The 17,909-nt window shown below is 45.8% G+C and overlaps 1 protein-coding gene across 3 annotated transcripts in view; it reads left to right on the forward strand.

Annotated features, from left to right (window-relative positions):
* The window catches only part of PPP6R2 (protein phosphatase 6 regulatory subunit 2), a 149,873-nt gene that overhangs the window by 41,495 nt on the left and 90,469 nt on the right, over window positions 1-17,909 (forward strand). For all 3 annotated transcript variants that reach the window (XM_075924308.2, XM_075924312.2, XM_075924320.2), the window contains exon 2: window positions 1,260-1,413. The gene's annotated coding sequence lies outside the window, so the exon portion shown is untranslated. The remainder of the gene's footprint in view (window positions 1-1,259; window positions 1,414-17,909) is intronic.

Consider the following 17,909-nt stretch of genomic DNA (forward strand, 5'->3'; position numbering starts at 1 on the left):
TAGTCTACTACCCAATAAGCCTAGGCTTATCGAGTAGTCGAATTACTACTCAACTAGTCACAGAAGCAGCGGGGGGAAGAGGAGGAGGTGTATCAGAGGCAACAAGGGGTAGGACAAGAGTCAGTGGTGGGGGGAGCTGGCTTAAAAACCTGTTTTCCCCCAGTACCGTCTCCATGGGGGAGCAGGGGAGGCAGAGGCGCAGTGGGGAAACGGCAGGAGTGGGGCCCAAAGCAGTCCCTGCTCACATAGAAGCTATGTCTCTCCCTTTTAAATGTGCAACAGCCGCCTGCATCTCTTGTACGTTTCAAAGGGAGAGGCACAGCAGTCTGCTCCTGGGGTCTGTGCATCTTCCTTTGAAATGTACAGGAGCCATGGGCGGCTCTTGTACGTTTCAAAGGCAGAGGCGCAGCTGGATTTCCATCGATTACTCAATTAGCTGATTTTATCGAAATTTAACATTCCTAGTTCAGTTTCACTTATTCTCCTGACTCCCCTGTGTTTGGCTTGTGCTGTTTTACAAATGAGATATCAAAGTTTAAACATATGATACTTCCAGTGTGACGTCTAGTAAACACCTGTGTTAATTGTCATTAATGACTTGGAGACCATAGAGAATTATTAAAATTTGTGAATTTGTGCATAAAAATATCTTTTTAAAACACCACTTCACTAAAAGCAAAGGGAAGCTAAGCAAAGTACATTTCTTTCATAGTTTTCCTCAGTCTGAGTCTCCTTTTCAATGTATTATATATTCAGCTCTGGGCTCCAGTGTCGTCTTGTCCCTTCAAACTAATAGGGGCCTCAAACTGAATATGTAATACATGTGTTCTGTTGTAATTATTCTTGGAACAAGGGGAAATGACCTTTTGGTTTCCTTGACAACTTAGAACTTTCTTTTAAAGTGATGTCAGGAAAACAAAGTGTGTTCTTGAATGAAGTAGGTATTTCACAAACTATTTCTAAGGACTGCAGAGGGGAGGGACTGTTAACCCTTGTGTTTCCAGAAACCAGAATAAATGTTCATATTTGTCTACAGTAAAAAGTGGTAAAGCTGTAAGCCTGCATGATAGAAGAGAGTATATTCATATGTGATCATGATTTTACCAAACAAAATGTTGGCCTCTACAATAAGTTTCCACTTTGACTTACAATTTTCCTGTAGGAGAGGTAACAAGTAAAAAGTACTTCATGCCAGAGTAGCCTTTCAGTGACTTTCCTTGGTGAATAGTAACAATATTTTCTTTTTCTTTAATTCCCAGGAAAAAGAGACGGGAGAGGAACTTCACACTGAAAGAAAGTGGGGTTTTTTTTGGTTTGTTTTTTTTAAAGATGAATACACCCCAGGAACTGTAATCCAAATGTTTCTCTGTTTGTGGAGAAGATTTCATTTTTGAAACAAGATTTCTACGGAAGGTATGAATATTTACCGTTCTTCTTTTTTGTTTTGTAATAAATACTTACAACTGTACAAGGCACCACAGTATTCAGCACTCGAAAAATGTACTTGGCATCTTGTACCTAGAGGTATATAAGAAAATGAGAGTGGTGGTGCTGGGGAGGGCTCTACATGTGCAGTTTAGTTGCCAGAACATCTAGGTGTGAAGCCCAGCTCCTTTGCCACCCTTTGGAGGCCTGTGATACACAGGAGCTCAGTCTAGGTATGCCTTAAATTCTGTAAATCTGGCCTTAAATTCTGTAAATCTGACTCCTAGGTGATAAAGCCAGGAGGTACCCCTGTGCTAATCTGATCTGATCTCTGTATAGCACCTCCTGTAAGACTCCCCTGAACTCTCTGAACTAGAAAGTCTCTTTTAGGAAAGCTTCCAATCTTGATTTTAAAACTTCCAGTGATGAAGACACTACTACAGGGATGGGCAAGCACCTGTAAGCGCCTAGCTCTTTTATCTGGCCCGTGCGGCAGTTCCCAGCCCGCCCCCAATGCGTTGCCTGGGACGCACAAGCCCTTTCAACTGCTTCTATTTAAAGGGCTTGTGGCTTCCCCACAGCTGCTAGCGGGGAGTCATGGGCATCAACAATTTTCTTCAACTGTTCATGAGAAAAAAAAGTTGGAAAACCACTGTTCTAGACTATGGGCTAATTGTGGGTCTCTCTTCAGCTAGCAGAGACTGCACTGGGGCTGAAGGCTCTTCAAAATACTTTTTTCTACCCACCATCCACACCCCTGGATTGTTTGTGTTCAGCTTCAGCAAGCTGTTCTTTACCCAAGAGTGGTTCATCTCCAAGCACTGGGCACTCTTGGTTTTAGTGATGTGGTGAAGGATAGCTAGAACTCTGTCAGCTGTGTATTGCTGCTGTTTGAGTCCATGTTATCTGACCAGTTCAGCTGGTGGTTTCATGTAAATACCGAAAAGGAGCAGATTGAAAATTGAATCTTGTGAAAATTTACAAGGGGACTAGTGATGAAGCTGTGGTTCCCCATTATTACTCACTGGGTTCATCCCTCCAGGAAGGACTCAGACCATTTTAGTTCATTATCCTGGACCCATGTCATCTCCCAGGCAAGACAGCAGAATCCCATGATCAGCAATGTCAGATGTTGCCTATTTGTTGTAGGCATTGTGATATTCTGATGATGGCATTGGTTGCCTCTTTGGAAAACTAGGTGTTCAGCGGGGTATAATTTGCATAGGTTTGGAATTGGAGCCTATGGTAACTTACCCCCTCTTCAAATGATCTCATGTATATTTGGAAGAGGAGGCAAACTAACATGGATACTTCTGGGACACATGTGAATGGGCTGTTTGTAAGGAGAAGCTCATCACCACTCCAAATTTGCTTGAAGAGGATTTATTGGATTGCTATTGACAACAAATGGTTTAATAGAGTATTGCCGCATTCAGAACGAAGTGCAAACCCCATCTCATATTAGATAGTCTGTCTCCGACCTGTTACCTTTCAAGTGATCCTCACACACAGACAAAGGGGAACGTTTATTTTTTTGTTAAAGCGACGAGGAGTCCTGTGGCACCTTATAGACTAACTGAAGTGTAGGAGCATAAGCTTTCGTGGGCAAAGACCCACTTCGTCAGATGCATGTAGTGGAAATTTCCAGAGGCAGGTATAAATATGCAGGCCAGGATCAGGCTGGAGATGATGAGGTGATCCAATCAAGGAGGATGAGGCCCACTTCTAGCAGCTGATCTGGAGGTGTGAATTCCAAGGGAACAGAAGCTGCTTTTGTAGTTAGCAAGCCATTCACAGTCTTTGTTTAATCCAGAGTTGATTGTGTCAAACTATTTTTTTGTTGCATGTTTTAATGCAATTAGAAGGTGCTCAGTAATGAGGGGTCATTTGAGAAGAGTCCCACATATTTCATGATTTCAGAGGCATGGAATTTGCCTCAGAATTCAGCCCTTGATGGATAATTGTGCTCCAGAATCTCAGCTTTCATTTCAAAATATTTTTAAACCCATATCGTTGCAGTGATTGTCTTAAAATGTGAAGAGAGTTCATCCAATATTGATTTAAGAATTCTCAGGGGTAGAGAATTCACCAGAACCCTGGGTAATTTGTTTTAACAGGGAGAGAAATTATTTTCATTGTTAATTTACAGCTTATTTCTGGTCTGAATTTGTCTACTTTTTCAACTTCCACCCATTGGATTGTGTGAGACCTTTCTGTTCCTTGTGTAGATACTTAGATTCTTACCAACTCCTCCCATAACCTTTACTTTGAGCTAAACAGACTGTGAGCTCTTTGAGCCTATCACCATACATCAGTCAGCGTTTCTCGTTCTTTGAGCGTTCTTGTGACTTTTCTCTGAACCCTCTCCAACTTCTCAGTTGCTGCAGCCAGTTACAAACTGTCCACTTCTCTGGCGTACTTCTGGGGAAGGCGGTTCTGAGGCAGGTTGTTTGGACAGATTAATGAGGAGTCGCAGCCTAGGAAACTGAGTGTTGTGTTGAGGGAAAGGCTCAGAAATTACAAGTTTTTAACAACAATTTTTGTATCAGTTTTCACCTGAGTTGCCCATATGTGTGTTTTGCATGAGAGGGGAAAAAAGGGAGAGAATGAAATATATTTTATGGCAATAGAATAGATCAGTGTTGCCAGAGAATTTAGAAGTGGTTGTTTCTAATTCACAGAAGTATACACCTATAGCTGGCTAAATAAAGTGTTGCAAACAATATCCCGAGGAACGACTTTTTAACTAAATAACTGTATTGTCAAGTGCAATTCATGTCAAAACTTCTTCTGACCATGCAAACCCTGTGTTATATACAGAACGTTTGCAGCATTCTTTTGCAGTTAAATGAAGACTAATCGTTGTAACAATACTAATAAACAAGCTTCCAAAGAAATGCAGTTAGTCATTCTTGCATCTTCTATTAGATCACACTAACTAAATGATTCATCTAGTGGTTGGCATTTTAATAGCTCAATAGTGGTAAACACTGGGTCCTTTCTTTGATTCTTTTCCTCCCTTCCCCCCCACTCCTTTAAAAAGCCCAGATAGTACTTTGCTTGATCTATTCTAGCTAGAGTGAGTGATCAAACTTCAAAATAAAAATTGAAGTTTCAAAAGGATGCTGGAGTTAGAGTGATTTCATTAAGTACACTAGGAGCAAGAGAGCACAGAATATAAATGCCCTTTACTTAGTGGGGAAGGAGAGCTAATCTCTCTCTCTCTCTATAAAAAAAACTTTTCCTGTGAGATGACAGAGTGATGTCATCATGTCACTCTGCATCCCGCAGGCCCTCCCCACGCACGGGCTCCCTGCCCTGGGTACTGTTTAGGGACCGGCCAAGCCACCTGGCAGCCCAGCCTGGGCAGATGCTGCCTCCCAAGGGTCTTGCCCACTCAGTCCTGGCTGCAGTCTTTCAGGCGGTCCGTCCCCTAGCCCAGGGGCTGCTTTGGCTGGTGTGAAGCCCGGGGCTCAGAGAAGCACCAGAAGCCACCAGCCACCCCAGCCTCCACTGCACCTGAGTGACCACGTCCTGAGCCCAGCACTGAGCCGCCCCGGTGAGACCCAACCCCAGCCCGTCTCCCAAGCCCAGACTGGCTCCCTCCCTCCCAGCCATGTGCGGGGCTGGAGCAGCGAGTGGCGCTTCTGCAAGGCAGGCGAGGAGGCATCCGGCAGCACTGATCTAAGCGGCCCAGGCCCCCTTTGCCTGGCGCTGCAGCCTCGCCCTCCCCTGCATGGTTGGAGCACTAGTGCTGCCTTCCCGCTGTGGGGGTGGGCGTGGAGAGAAAGCCCCAAGCCTTGCTATGTGGGGAAGAAGCGCTGCCCCTCCAGAGCTGGGGAAGCAGCAGAGCGCAAGTGTGCTGTCTGGAGCCTTTCCCTGTGCTCCCATTGGCCAGAATCCACCTAAGGGGTGCAGCGGGAGGCCATGCCTGGAAGCAGTGAGGGGCCCAAAGACCAGTAAGTGCATGGTTACACACAGACCCTCTCCCCCTCCCACGCTGCTGCCTCTGTATCAGAGGCAGCAGCACAGGGAGGGCAGGCAGAAGCCACGGCGCACAAGGAGCTGCCTCAGCAGCGCAGAAGGTTAGGTGAGAGCCGGTATTCATGGGGAGCCGGATCTTAAATCAGCTCCCCATGCATAGCAGTTCCCGTGGAGCTGCCTGCCCCTCCACGCTGCTGCCTCTGATACAGAAGCAGCAGCACAGGGGAGGGAGCTGGTGCTTGCAAGTGCTAACTTAAAAGCCAGCACCCTGCACGCACGGGTAGATGTGTAACTGCTGAACTTTCATGAAGCTGTCCCACTAGCTTAGTGTCTTCACTAAAGCATGGCAGCAGCACAACTGCAGACCTGCCCTAACTAGAAAGGTCATCACATTCTGAAGTCGGCTTCCAGTGGAGATTATGGAATCCCATCCTTGAAGGTCTTTATGAACAGGTTAGAGAAGCACCTGTCAGGGATGGTCTGTTAGTTTGGTCTTGCCACAGTGCGGGGGCTGGATTTGATGAACTCTTGAGGACAGTTGCAGTCCTCGTTTCTGTGATTCAGTGATTAGCAGCATGAGTAATTGGACTAGACGAGAGAGTGGGTTAGCTGCTGAGTGGTTGAAATTGAGCTGTTGCTCCGCAGCTGCATTACTAGCTCAACATGATCATCACACAAGCTCCAACAAGCTAGCCAACACTGCGCATTTTAATACAGTGAAATGCAAATGTATGCCTGTGGGATCACAGAATGCAGACTCTCCTTAAAGGTGGGGACTCTATCCTGGAAGCAGTGTCTCTGGAAAAGGTTTGGGGATCATGGTGGATAATCAGCTGAACATGAGCATCCAGTGCAGTGCTATGGCCAAAAGGGCTGAGGTTTTCCTGAGATGTGTACCGTAAAATCTCGAGTATAATGCGCACCTATGTATAGTGTGCACCCTGAGTTTAGACTCTTAAAATCATGAAACATCCGAACTCCTATGTATAATACGCACCCATTATACAGGAGAACAGGAGAGAAGAAAAGGAAAGCTGCCCCTTGCCCAGCTGCCCGCGCGCCGAGCTTGCGCCTGCAGGGGGAGCCTTCCCCGCCCAGCTGCCCGCACACCAAGCTTGCGCCTGCAGGGGGAGCCTCCCTAGCCCAGATGCCCGCACGCCGAGCTTGCGCCTGCGGGGCGGCCCTTCCCGCCTGGGGGGGCCCTTCCCGCTCAGGTCCTTCCCAGGTCCTTGCCTAACCTCCCCCCCCCCCCCCAGCTCATGCCTGCCGAGAGTGAGTTTAAAATTAAAAAAAAAAAAACTTCCTATAGATAATGCGCACCCCATCTTTGATGCAAAAAAAAAACCCGGGAAAAAAGTGTGCATTATACTCGAGATTTTACTGTAAATGGGGTCTCGAGTAGGTTTGGAGAGGTTATTTTACCAATGCATTTGTCAGCGGTGCTATCGTTGCCTGAATACTATGTCCAGTTCAGGTGCTGGACATGTTGATAAACTTAGGTGGGTTCAGAGGAAAGCCATGAGAAAGATTAAGGGATTAGGAAACTTGCTTTGCAGTGATAGACTGAAAGAGCTCAGTCTAGTGATGACTTGATTGCCATCTCTAAGGAGCGCCGGCCCCGGGCGCGCGGCGGGGGGGAGCGCCGGGCGCGCGGCACTCAGCGGGGGGGAGGGGGGGGAGCGCCGGCCCCGGGCGCGCGGCACTCGGCGGGAGGGGGGGGAGCGCCGGCCTCGGGCGCGCGGCCCTTGGAGGGGGCCCTGCTCCCGGGCGCGCGGCCGGGGGGGGCCGCCCCTGGGCATGTGGCCGGGGGGGGCCGCCCCCGGGCGCGCAAGTGTCCCCGCCCCCTGGCGCCCGGCAGGCAAACGGCCACGCCCCCTGGCACCCGACAACCTCAAAAGGTTGGGGACCAGTGCTCTAGGAATTCTTTGGGGGAAGTTCTATGACCTATGTTAAATAGGAGGTTAGATTAGATCCATGGTGTTCAACATGCTAGCCTCTAGCCAAATGTGGCTATTTGACTGATTGAGTGTGGCTAGTTGGCTTGAACAATGTGGCTATTTTGCTGGTTGAGGATGCCTAGTTCACTATAGTGGCTACTGCTTTGGAACTGGTTGGACACCATGGGATTAAATGATCTAAGTGACCCCTTCTGGACTTGAATCTATGAATTACCTCGTCTTCCACCTCCCTCAAGCCAGCAAACTTGAGCTTACAGCGTCATTTAACTGGAGATTTTGTGGGGGGATGAGAGTCAGGTTAGGGTAACAATTGAGTTGTAACTATAGCTAACTGTGCTGTGAATATACACCTTTCCTGTAATAAAAGTAGTCTGTTTGCTTCACGTCTGCCATCGGTCATCTTAATTTAGTTTTTTATTCTTCAGTCTGAGGAGTTGCATTGAATTCTGGCGTGAAATGCAAAAACTTTCCTCTTTGTGAGTTTTATTGACTAAGATATTTACTGACATTCTAATTATTGTTCCTTTTCATCAAAATATCATGTAATCCAAGTTTGAAGCCTAAATCTTGTTACAAATTATGCTTCAACTTCAAAGAATACTTACAATATAATTTTCACCAACTATTGTAGATAGTAAACACTGCCTCAAGGACTGTTGTTTTTCTGCATAGTTACTAACATATTGGGCTCTGATCCTTGATTGGCATTCTTGGGCACAGCTATGATACAAAAACTAATATTTCTTCCAAATGAATGATTGATAGTTTACTGGTGAAAGACAGATAGCTTCATGTGCACTATGTACAGATGTACAATTGCTGGAATACTTCCCCTAGAATCACTGTAAGAGATATTAAAGTACAGAAAACATTAGGATATCTCACTTGGCCAAAATAATGTTGCTTCACTTCATACTGTCCCTTTTGGGAAAACCCTTCAGATTTTCTCTTACTTAACCCAGTGAATGATCCATTAAAGCGTAATTAGAAAAAGACTTCTGAAGTATATAAAAGAAAGCAAACAGCATCAGCACTTCAAGCTGCAGTACAGGTTGAACCTTTCTAGTCCGGCACTCTTTAGTCCAGCAACATCCGTGGTCCAGCATGATTTTAGTTAGCCAGTTGTCCACTTACTTTGGGTGTGGTCAAGTTTCCCGTGGCCCCATAAAGTTTAACAGCCACCAGTCTTGACTCTCTGTGTTATTTAGCTCTAATTTACCTAAATGTCTTCTAAGAGCCCCGTAAGCATTGGAAGTGTTGGTCATGCTGCCAGACAATATGACCTCCTGTGGTTTGGGAAATTCTCTGGTTTGACACTGGTCAGGTCCCGATGGTGCTGGACTTAGAGAGGTTCAACCTGTGTCTATGTAACTTGTAAACTAAAATGTTTCAAGTAGGATGTCTTGTGCATGTAAGCTCTGACTGTTTCTCAGCTCCAAGAATTCCTCTTTTCTCAAAAAAGCAAGAATATTGGATTCCAAATCTGGTGCCTTTTAAATGTATTATTTAAAATTAGGGATGTGAATGGTTAACCGGTAAGCATCACCCTTGCTGAGTGATGCTTACTGCTCATGGTTAACCGGCCTCCTGGCTGGGTTGGAGCAATCCCCCCCCCCCCCCGCCCGACGTGGGGAGGTGGTGCTCCAGCCCAGCCAGGCCTGAGGCGTGACGTAGATATTCACAATATAAACTTGTGCACTGTGTTGGATTTCTCAGGTTTGGCTCTTCACTGTGGAGTTCTGATACATCTGGGATCAGGGATAGATTCAAGTGTAAGAACAGGCCTATGTCTGGAGCTCTTGCTCCCCAGAATCAAGTGATAACATCAGATTCTTAACATTCATTTTAAAAAATTGCCTTGTTAGTAGGGTTGGGAAGAAGAACTTGAAAACATGAGCTGAATGTAACTGATGCAGACATATCTGTCTGAATCTGTAAAGAGCCATTGGCAAAAGGAGAAGCCACTGCCACTAAGATCAGTGATTCTCAACCTATTTGCCATTGTGGGCTGCATACGCAGCTGTCTTTGTTACGTGTGCCGCACCCACAGAATATATACACTACCTGTACATCTACCAAAAGAAAGAAAGGGTTGTAATTTTGTTATGACTGCAGTTGCATTCAGATCGATATAGTATCTTTCATATCAGCTCCTGGCAAATATCCACCCAGGAGCATTTTAAATTAGTCAAATAAGTCAAACCATTAACTGTTTCATGTACTGGAGGATGGGGTGGAAAGTGATGCTGGGTGTTCCTCCCCCCCCCCCATTTTTGCCCCCCACTCTTCTGGCTATGTGCCTGGGGCAGGTCAGACTCCTGCACCACCCTAGATAGAACCCTGATGATGTCTCAAGGGCTGCAGCTATTTGATGCAGGCTGAGAACTCCTGCACTGGAGCCAGGGAAGAAGTTTCCTGTCCCTGCACCTAGCACTAAAGAAGAAAAGGCCCCTGCTTCTGTGAAGTCTTAGGTTGGTTGGGGAGGGGCTTGAAATAGGGATGTTAAATGTTGATTAATTGACTAATCGAATAGTCGATGCAGTTTGCATCGACTATTCGATTGGTCGATAGAGCGCCTCCACCTTTGAAGTGTAGCAACAGCTGTAGGCTCTTTTCAAAGCGGCAGTGCGGTATGGAGTCTGGAGTCAGCTGGGGACTACCCCACTGACCCCGGGCTCTATGCAGCACTGCCTCTTTGAAATGCCACAGGGAGCCCGGCGTCAGGCTGCATGCAATGTTTCAAAGCGACTCCCCCACTGACCCCGGGCTCCATGCAGCGCTGCCTCTTTGGAATGCCACAAGGAGCCCGGCGTCAGACTGCATGCAATGTTTCAAAGCGACTCCCCCACTGACCCCGGGCTCCATGCAGCACTGCCTCTTTGGAATGCCACAGGGAGCCTGGCGTCAGGCTTCACATGGCATTTCAAAGTGGTAGCACTGCACAGAGCGCAGGGTCAGCTGGGGAGTCCGCAGCTGATCCCAGGCTCCATGTGGCACTGTCACTTTGAAACGCCGCGTGCAGCCTGGGGACAACCCAGCTGGGCCCCGGGCAGCACATGGTGTTTCAAAGCAGCAGTGCCAAATGAATCCCAGGGTCTGGCCTCAAGACCGACGTGGCGCTGCCACTTTGAAGCACCTCCTCCTGTCCCCCCTCCTTGCTGCCACCTTCTGATAGAGGCAGCAAGTGGGGGGGGGGGAGCGACTAGTCGTTCACATCCCTAGCTTGAAATCCTTGAGGTATGGTCACATGCCCTTTTGGAATGGAAGAAATATGAAAGCAACTCTCACTTTGAATAACTGAGATGATGCAGGGAAAGATTTCCATAGAAGGAGAAATCAGAGAGATTAAGATTCTTAGCTGTAGAGGGGTCATGATAAAAGCATTAACAATGAAAGGAATAGAGAAGGTACATCAGGTGCTCCTGTTCACAGTGCTTTATAACACAAGAACCGAGTGACAGTCAGTGAAATGTGGCTAATTTACAACTTTGTATACAAGGTACAGCTATACTGTGGAACTCATTGTCACAAGATGTTGTCAAGGCCGAGAGCTCAGTTGGCTCAAAAAAGGTCTGTTTTTAGGGATAACTAGGGGGCTGTGCCCCTTACTTGCTACGCTTGCCAACCCCCCTCTCTTTGGGGTAGGTGTCTGGCCAGGGTGGGGGAGTCAGGAGTGGGCGGGGGGTGAAGGGGCTGGAGGCAGTCAGGCTCAGAGGGCAGAGGGGACCTGGCACAGCCTGGGGCAGAGGGTGGGGAGGGGCAGGCTCAGATGGTGGAGAGCACCTGGGCGGGGGCCGGGCTTGGATTGTGGAGGGAACACAGCCCTGGTGGCTCAGCTCAGAGGGGACTGCACCAAGGCTGGCCACAGTAAGCGGCTGAGGATGAAGGCAGGTGGTGGCAGCTTGAGGACACAGATGATGTGATGACATCACTGTCATCCCACAGGGGGGAAAAATGTATATCTAGAGACAGTAATGTCTGTAGATGTAGGGATGTGAACAGGTAACCGGGTGATGCTTACCGGGTAATGGTTAATTGGTTCCCTGGGAGCAGCCCCCTGGATTCAGCCTGCTGCAAGTGGAGGGCTGCTCCAGTCCTGTTGGGCCCCACATGGGGCTGCCGGCCAGAAGCCTGCCCTGTGCAGCTGTGGGCCAGTAGCTGGCAGCCCACCCCATGCAGTTGGGGCTAGGGGCTGGAAGCCAGCAGCCCACACTGTGCAGCTTAGGGCTAGGGGCAGGGAGCCGGCAGCGAGCCCAGCGTGGCTTGTGCCAGGATTTTACATCCCTAATAGCTGCATTAGTAAGTAGTGATGCTAAAAATTGAAACAGATTATTAACCGACTGAATTTCTATTGGTTACACGGTTATCTGTGGTTCCCGGGAGGCTGTCAGAGTTCCCAGTTCCTGGGGCTTCTGTGGCTCCTAGGGCTGCCTGAACTTCTGGCCCTGCAGGACAGGGTTACTGCAGCTCCCAGGGCTGCTGGGGCTCCTGCCCCCTCAGGCTGGATCTTGTCTGCCCCTGCTCTAACACATCTATGTGTGGCTACTATCAGAGACAGGATACTGGACAAGTTGCATTACTGACCTGGCTCAGTATGGCAAACCATATGTATTGTGAGGATACGTTTTTCTGTGACATATTGCCCATAATAACGTAAGAACCACCAGTCTAAGTCAGACCAATAGGCCATCTAGCCTCAATATCCTGTTCTCTGACAGTGGCTGGGACCAGAGCCTTCCGGCAGTCAGAGATTTAACGTAGCTCAAAACAGGGGTTGCATCCCTGACCTTCATGGCCATTGTAATTGATGGTCCTATCCTTTATGAACTTAAGTAGTTCTGTTTGGATGTGTCTACACTGCAATTATTTCGGAATAAGCTATTCTGGAAGAGTTATTCCGAAATAGCTTATTTTGAAATAGCATGTCTACACTGCAGGGAAGCCTCAAAATTAGTCCGAGGCAGACTTCCCTAATGTAGACGTGCTATTTTGATTTAGAGCCCCAGGAAGAATAACTTAGAATGGTCCTGGTGAAGTGTTTACACACGCCTTATTTTGAAGTAGTTATTTCAGAATAGGGGTTATTCTTCGTAGAATGAGGTTTACAGAAGTTGGAATAAGCTGTCCATTATTTCGAAATAACAGAATTGCTGTATAGACGCTCACATAGTTATTTCGGAATAACGGCCATTATTCCAAAATAACTTTGCTCTGTAGACGCACCCTTTGAGACCCGTTATCCTTTTGGCCATCACAACATCTGTGGTAATGAGTTCCACATGGTAATTATGTGATCTGTAGAATAGTGCTTCCTTTTGTTTGTATTAAACTTTCTGCCTGTTCATTTATTTGAATGGCCCCTTGGTTTTGTATTGTTGGAAATGGGAAATAACTGTTCACGTTTTCCATGCCATTCATGGTTTTATAGATCTCTCATATCTTCCCCCCTTGGTTAGCTCTTTTCTAAGCTGGACAACTGTAATCTTTTTAGTCACTCCTTATAGAAGCTGTTTTATACCCTGGATCGTCTTTGTTGCCCTTCTGTGAATCTTTTCTATTTCTTCTGTGTCTTTTTTGAGATATGGGGCCCAGAACTGGACACGGTATTCAAATGCAGGCACACTATAGATTGATATGGCTGGCACTGTGGGTTTTTTTTGTCTTATTAATGATCCCTTTCCTCATAGTTTGTAACATTGTTCACTTTTTTGACCACGGCTGCTCATTGAGCTGAAGTTTCCAGAGAACTATTCACAGTGATTTCAAGATCTCTTTATGTGGTAACAGCACATTGAGAACCCAGCTTTCCACGTGGGCTGTTGGGATTATGCGTTATTTAGCAGGTCTCAACATTGAATTTCATCTTTACCCGGTTATCCAGTTTTGTGAGATTTGCCTTGTAACTTCATAGACAGCTTTGAATGTACCTGTCTTGAATAATTTCCTATCATCTGTTGATTTTGCCACTTCATTATTCAGCCTCTTTTTCAGATCATTAATGAACGTGTTGAACAGCACACGTTCAAGTACTGATCTTTGGGGCCCCAAATATGTACCTCTCTCCACTGTGCAAACTAATCATTTCAGTACTTTGCTTCTTATCTTTTAACCAGTTACCGACCCATGGAAAGACTTTCCCTTTAATTTTACAACTGTTTTCTTTCCTTGAGAGTCTTTGGTTAGGACCTTGTCAGAGGCTCTTTGGACATCTGAGTACACTGTCAAAACTGGACCACCCTTATCTACATGCTTGATGGTGCCCTCAAGGAATTCTAATAGATTGGCGAGGCATGACTTCCAGTAAAAGCTGTGTTGGTTCTTCTCCAGCAAGTAATGTTTATGTGATACTTCTGTTCTTTACTGAAGATAGATTCACCAGCCTCTGGAGCCCTTTTCAAAGTAGTCATTACATTAGCTATTTTCCAGGATTCTGGTACAGAGTCTAGTTTCACTGAAACAGGTTAAATACTACAATTTGTAGTTCTGCAGTTTCATATTTGAGTTCCTTCAGAACTCTTGTGTGAATCCCATCTAGTCCTGGTGACTTAATATATCAATTTGTTCTAAAACTTCTTCTGTTGGGCAGTACTTCAGATGTGTCACCCAAAAAGGATAGGTTTCCCATGGGTATCTCCCCTATATTCACTGCTGTGAAGACTGATGCAAATAATTTATTAGCTTCTCTGCATTTAGCGTTGTCTTCTTTGAATGCTCTTTTCACACCTTGGTAGTTTAGGGTATGCCTGTATTGTACAGAAAATCCTACGGCACGACGTCTCAGAGCCCAGTCAGTTCACTAGGATTACGAAACTAAAAAACCCATGTAGATATTTGGGCTGAAGTTGAAGCCCGGGCTCTGAAATCCACGTAGATGCTTGGCAGGTTTCCTTGCTTCTGAAATACTTCCTGTTAGTGTTTTGCATCTTGAGCAAGTTGCTTCTCAAATTCTTTTCTTGGCTTCCTTATTATGCTTGTACACATAACCTGTGAGATTTCACACCTTCCTGTTATCGTCATTAGGGTTTGACTTCTGAACTGTAAAGGGTGCCTTTTTGTTTCTTGTGGTGTCCATTATTCTGGTTTTTAGCCATGATGGAACTATTTTGGTTCTCCTACTGTCTTTTCTGATTTGGGATATATATTTTGGCTGAGTCTATATTATGTTTTTTTAAATAGCTTCCCCACCTCTCCGCTGCTTGCAAACATTTAACCTTTGTGCTACTCTCTTAATTTCTTTCTCACACACATCCTCATTTTTGTGTACTTGATCTTTTAAAGTTAAATGTTACCATGTTGGGTTTTTATTTGGTGTTATCCCCCTACAAAGATGTTAAATTTAATTGCATTATAGTCCATTTTACCAAGCAGTTCAGGTATAGTTACTACTTGGACCAGCTGCTGTGCTCCACTGAAGGCTAAATCAAGAATTGTCCTGCTCTCTTTATAAAGAGTAACTTTCTTATTGAGATTGTGTTGATATATTATGACTTGTTGCTTTATAGGGGCTTTTATTTGTAACTGATTGCATGGTATTCCTGTAAGATCTGTTTCCCCAAGTCTTCCCGTTTCTGTTCCCTTAGGTTGTTTGAGACATTAGCACTTGAACTGATTTAGGAATCAATAGTTCAGTGTGTTAAATTTCCTTGTGCCTTTCCAGATCATCCTCCTTACGGAACTTTGGAGCTCAGGGGTGCTGTGAAGCTGAACACCTCCATGCTGGATTCTAGCTCCCTGTCTGCTGAATGTTTTGATCTCTGTGAACACAGCCTGTGTCCTCAGTAGCCTTTTTATATTCTCAACAACTGTGCTTCACAGCCAGTCAAGTTCCTTTTGTTGAACTCTCTCCAGTAGAAGTCTGAGGGGGAGCTGCGTTAGTCTGTAACTTTAAAAACAATGAGCAGTCCTGTAGCACCTTAAAGACTAACAAACATATATAGTATCATGAGCTTTTGTGGCCAAACCCCACATTTCTGTATTTAATTTTACTTTATTGTCCCCCCCCCCCCAGTGGGGTAATACTAATTTTGTTCTAAACCAACGGTGTTCATCTTCCTTTATTCTTGAAAAGCAATCCAAATTCCTATAACGTCTAAAGGCATGCCATCTCTGTAGGGACTCAGATTTCAGCTGTTTCTCCTGTGTACCATCTAGTGTCACATCTTTCTGACCCCTGTGTGGGAGGGACTCTCCTCTTTGAAAACATCATTTCCCCATATTAACCCTCTTTCGAACATAGTAGACTTCAGAATTTTGATTGAGGATGAGGTAATGTCTGAGGAGGAATCCAGCCCAAGAGAATTGGCGGGAGCCAGAAATGGAAAATTCTGTACACAAGTTCTCATTAGTTAACAAAACAGCTTAACTGCATTTTACAATCAGAACGTCTGTTACTGAGGGAATAAAGTAATATCTGTATTTTATTGGGAAGTTGGGAAAATTTCACGTGGGGTGGGGAAAAGGTGAAGTCCCTATTTTGGCTTCCCAGAGGGGTGTATAGTTTGGAAGACCAGAAGAGGGAGTTCTCCTTGCATCATTGGAGGAAACAGAAAAATTAAAATTTGAAGATGATGTGATCTTGTGTAGCCAAGGCCTGCTGGCTGAATATTATTAAATATTGCCCCAGGGTACCAAAGAAACCCCCATAGGGAGTCAAAATAATTTTGAGGGAGAATTTTTGTTAAGATGCAATTTTTGTTAAGATTGAAGCATACATTTATTGATTCCCTCTAGAAAACTCAGATTTCAAATTCTAACTGTTCCCACTTTCTTTCTGCCTTTTTTGAGACTGCAAATAATCAAGAGAGGAACCTTTTGGGTACTGTCTGTTCAGGGTGGATCTGTCATCCCAGATTTAGGAAAGTAATCTCTTCTCCCAAAGCGCTGTGTTAAACAACAGAAAGTCAAATCCCATGGGGAAGAATTGGAGGGAATCTTTGAGTATATTACAGCATGATAGTCCTTCCAATACATGTTCATTTTGAAATGAATAGCTCAACTCCAAAATGTGTCACTTCAGGTGCAAATTTTTTTGTAGAATTCTCCTCTCATTACAGTGCCAGTGAAAGAGAATGAAAATGTGGTTATTTGATTCTTCCACAATTTAATGTAAGCCCAGCCTTTATTCATGTAACTTGCCATGGTTAACAGCAATTAATTTGGGAAAGGAACAGTTAAATCCTTCCTTAAGACATGCCTCTTCCATCATGCCTATAAAATTGACAACATGGCAAGTATTATTTTGAAACAAACAAAATGCTTAAGTGAAACACCAAGATGTTTTCATACCTAGCTGAGTAACTCTGATCATAGCACTGTAACCCTCATTTTTTCACAAAGGACAGGTTGTCACTGGCATAAGTGAAGAACCTCTCGGTAGGACAATTTACAGCTTAATAACAAGCAAGACTTCATTTTTCTGTGTTTTGTTAGTGGCTTGAAGTTGGAGTCCTGAGTGAAAGCTGACTCAGAACTCTCCTTCAAGGTTAGAAGACAGGTTTATCCATGTCTTTAGGTTGAGGGGGCTACCAGAAAGCAAATCCTGACTTGTTTTTCTTACCTCAGCGATGGGCTTGAACAGAGGAAAGGATAAGCCAGTTGAGGCTATCTGAGCTTCTCCTTCAGAATGGCATGAAGTACTAATATCAGGAGGCCTGGCTCTCACTTGTGATATAGCACACAGCAAAGCAACAGGGAAGGCAAGGTGTCGGAGGCCCTTAAAATACAGACTCTTCACCGGAGTGGGCAGTAATTTTCACAGGGGTCACTTAATAAATTTTGGTATGTGGTCATGGGCCTGCTTTCCCCCTCTCCACTGGAAGGGACTTGGGGCAGGAGAGGAGGAGCTGGGGACTGAGAATATTGATGTGTAGTTGACTATACAATTAACCAATAACCCAGGCTTGTGCAGGGAGCTGTTCCCAGTCTGTGCAGAGAGCTGGTTTTTAAACTGGCTCCTCTCATGGATCGGCTGCCACCTAGCACCTGTGCTGCTGCCTCTGATACAGAGGCAGCAATAGGGTGAAAGGGGGCTTCCCTGGAGTGCAGCCAGAGTGCACTGGCTGCCAGCCTCACCCATGGGACTATAGAATAGTTGAGTAACCGGTAAGAATTAATGTGGTACTCGACTGTTCAGTTACCTGATATCTAACATCACTACGTGGGACTAGCCTCCCCCCGGAATTGCCTGGGGCCAGAGGCTTTGAATTAAAAATACAGCAAAGGGCTCATGGCTCTTTCCCCGCTGCTACTGCATTTCTGGAAGCTGCTGGTGTTGCTGCAGCTATTTAAAGTGCTTGCGGCTCCGGCCCCTGCTGGGGTAGCACTACGACGGGGAGCTGTGAGTCATTCAACTAAGATCCGGCTGCCTGAGCCACTGCCTGGAGATTCAGTGGCACGGACAGCAGGATATAAATAGAAAGTGGCCAGATGCCGTCTGCTGGCCGGATCAAAGTGTTAGGTGGGCTGGATCCCCCCAGCCGCATCTTGCCCAGCCCTGGTCTTCACCCTTTCAGAACGATTGAGAGCACAGAGGAAGTAGGTGCT

Source organism: Pelodiscus sinensis, chromosome 1 (assembly GCF_052426305.1).
Source record: "Pelodiscus sinensis isolate ZL-2025 chromosome 1, ASM5242630v1, whole genome shotgun sequence".
Taxonomy (NCBI): Eukaryota; Metazoa; Chordata; order Testudines; family Trionychidae; genus Pelodiscus; species Pelodiscus sinensis.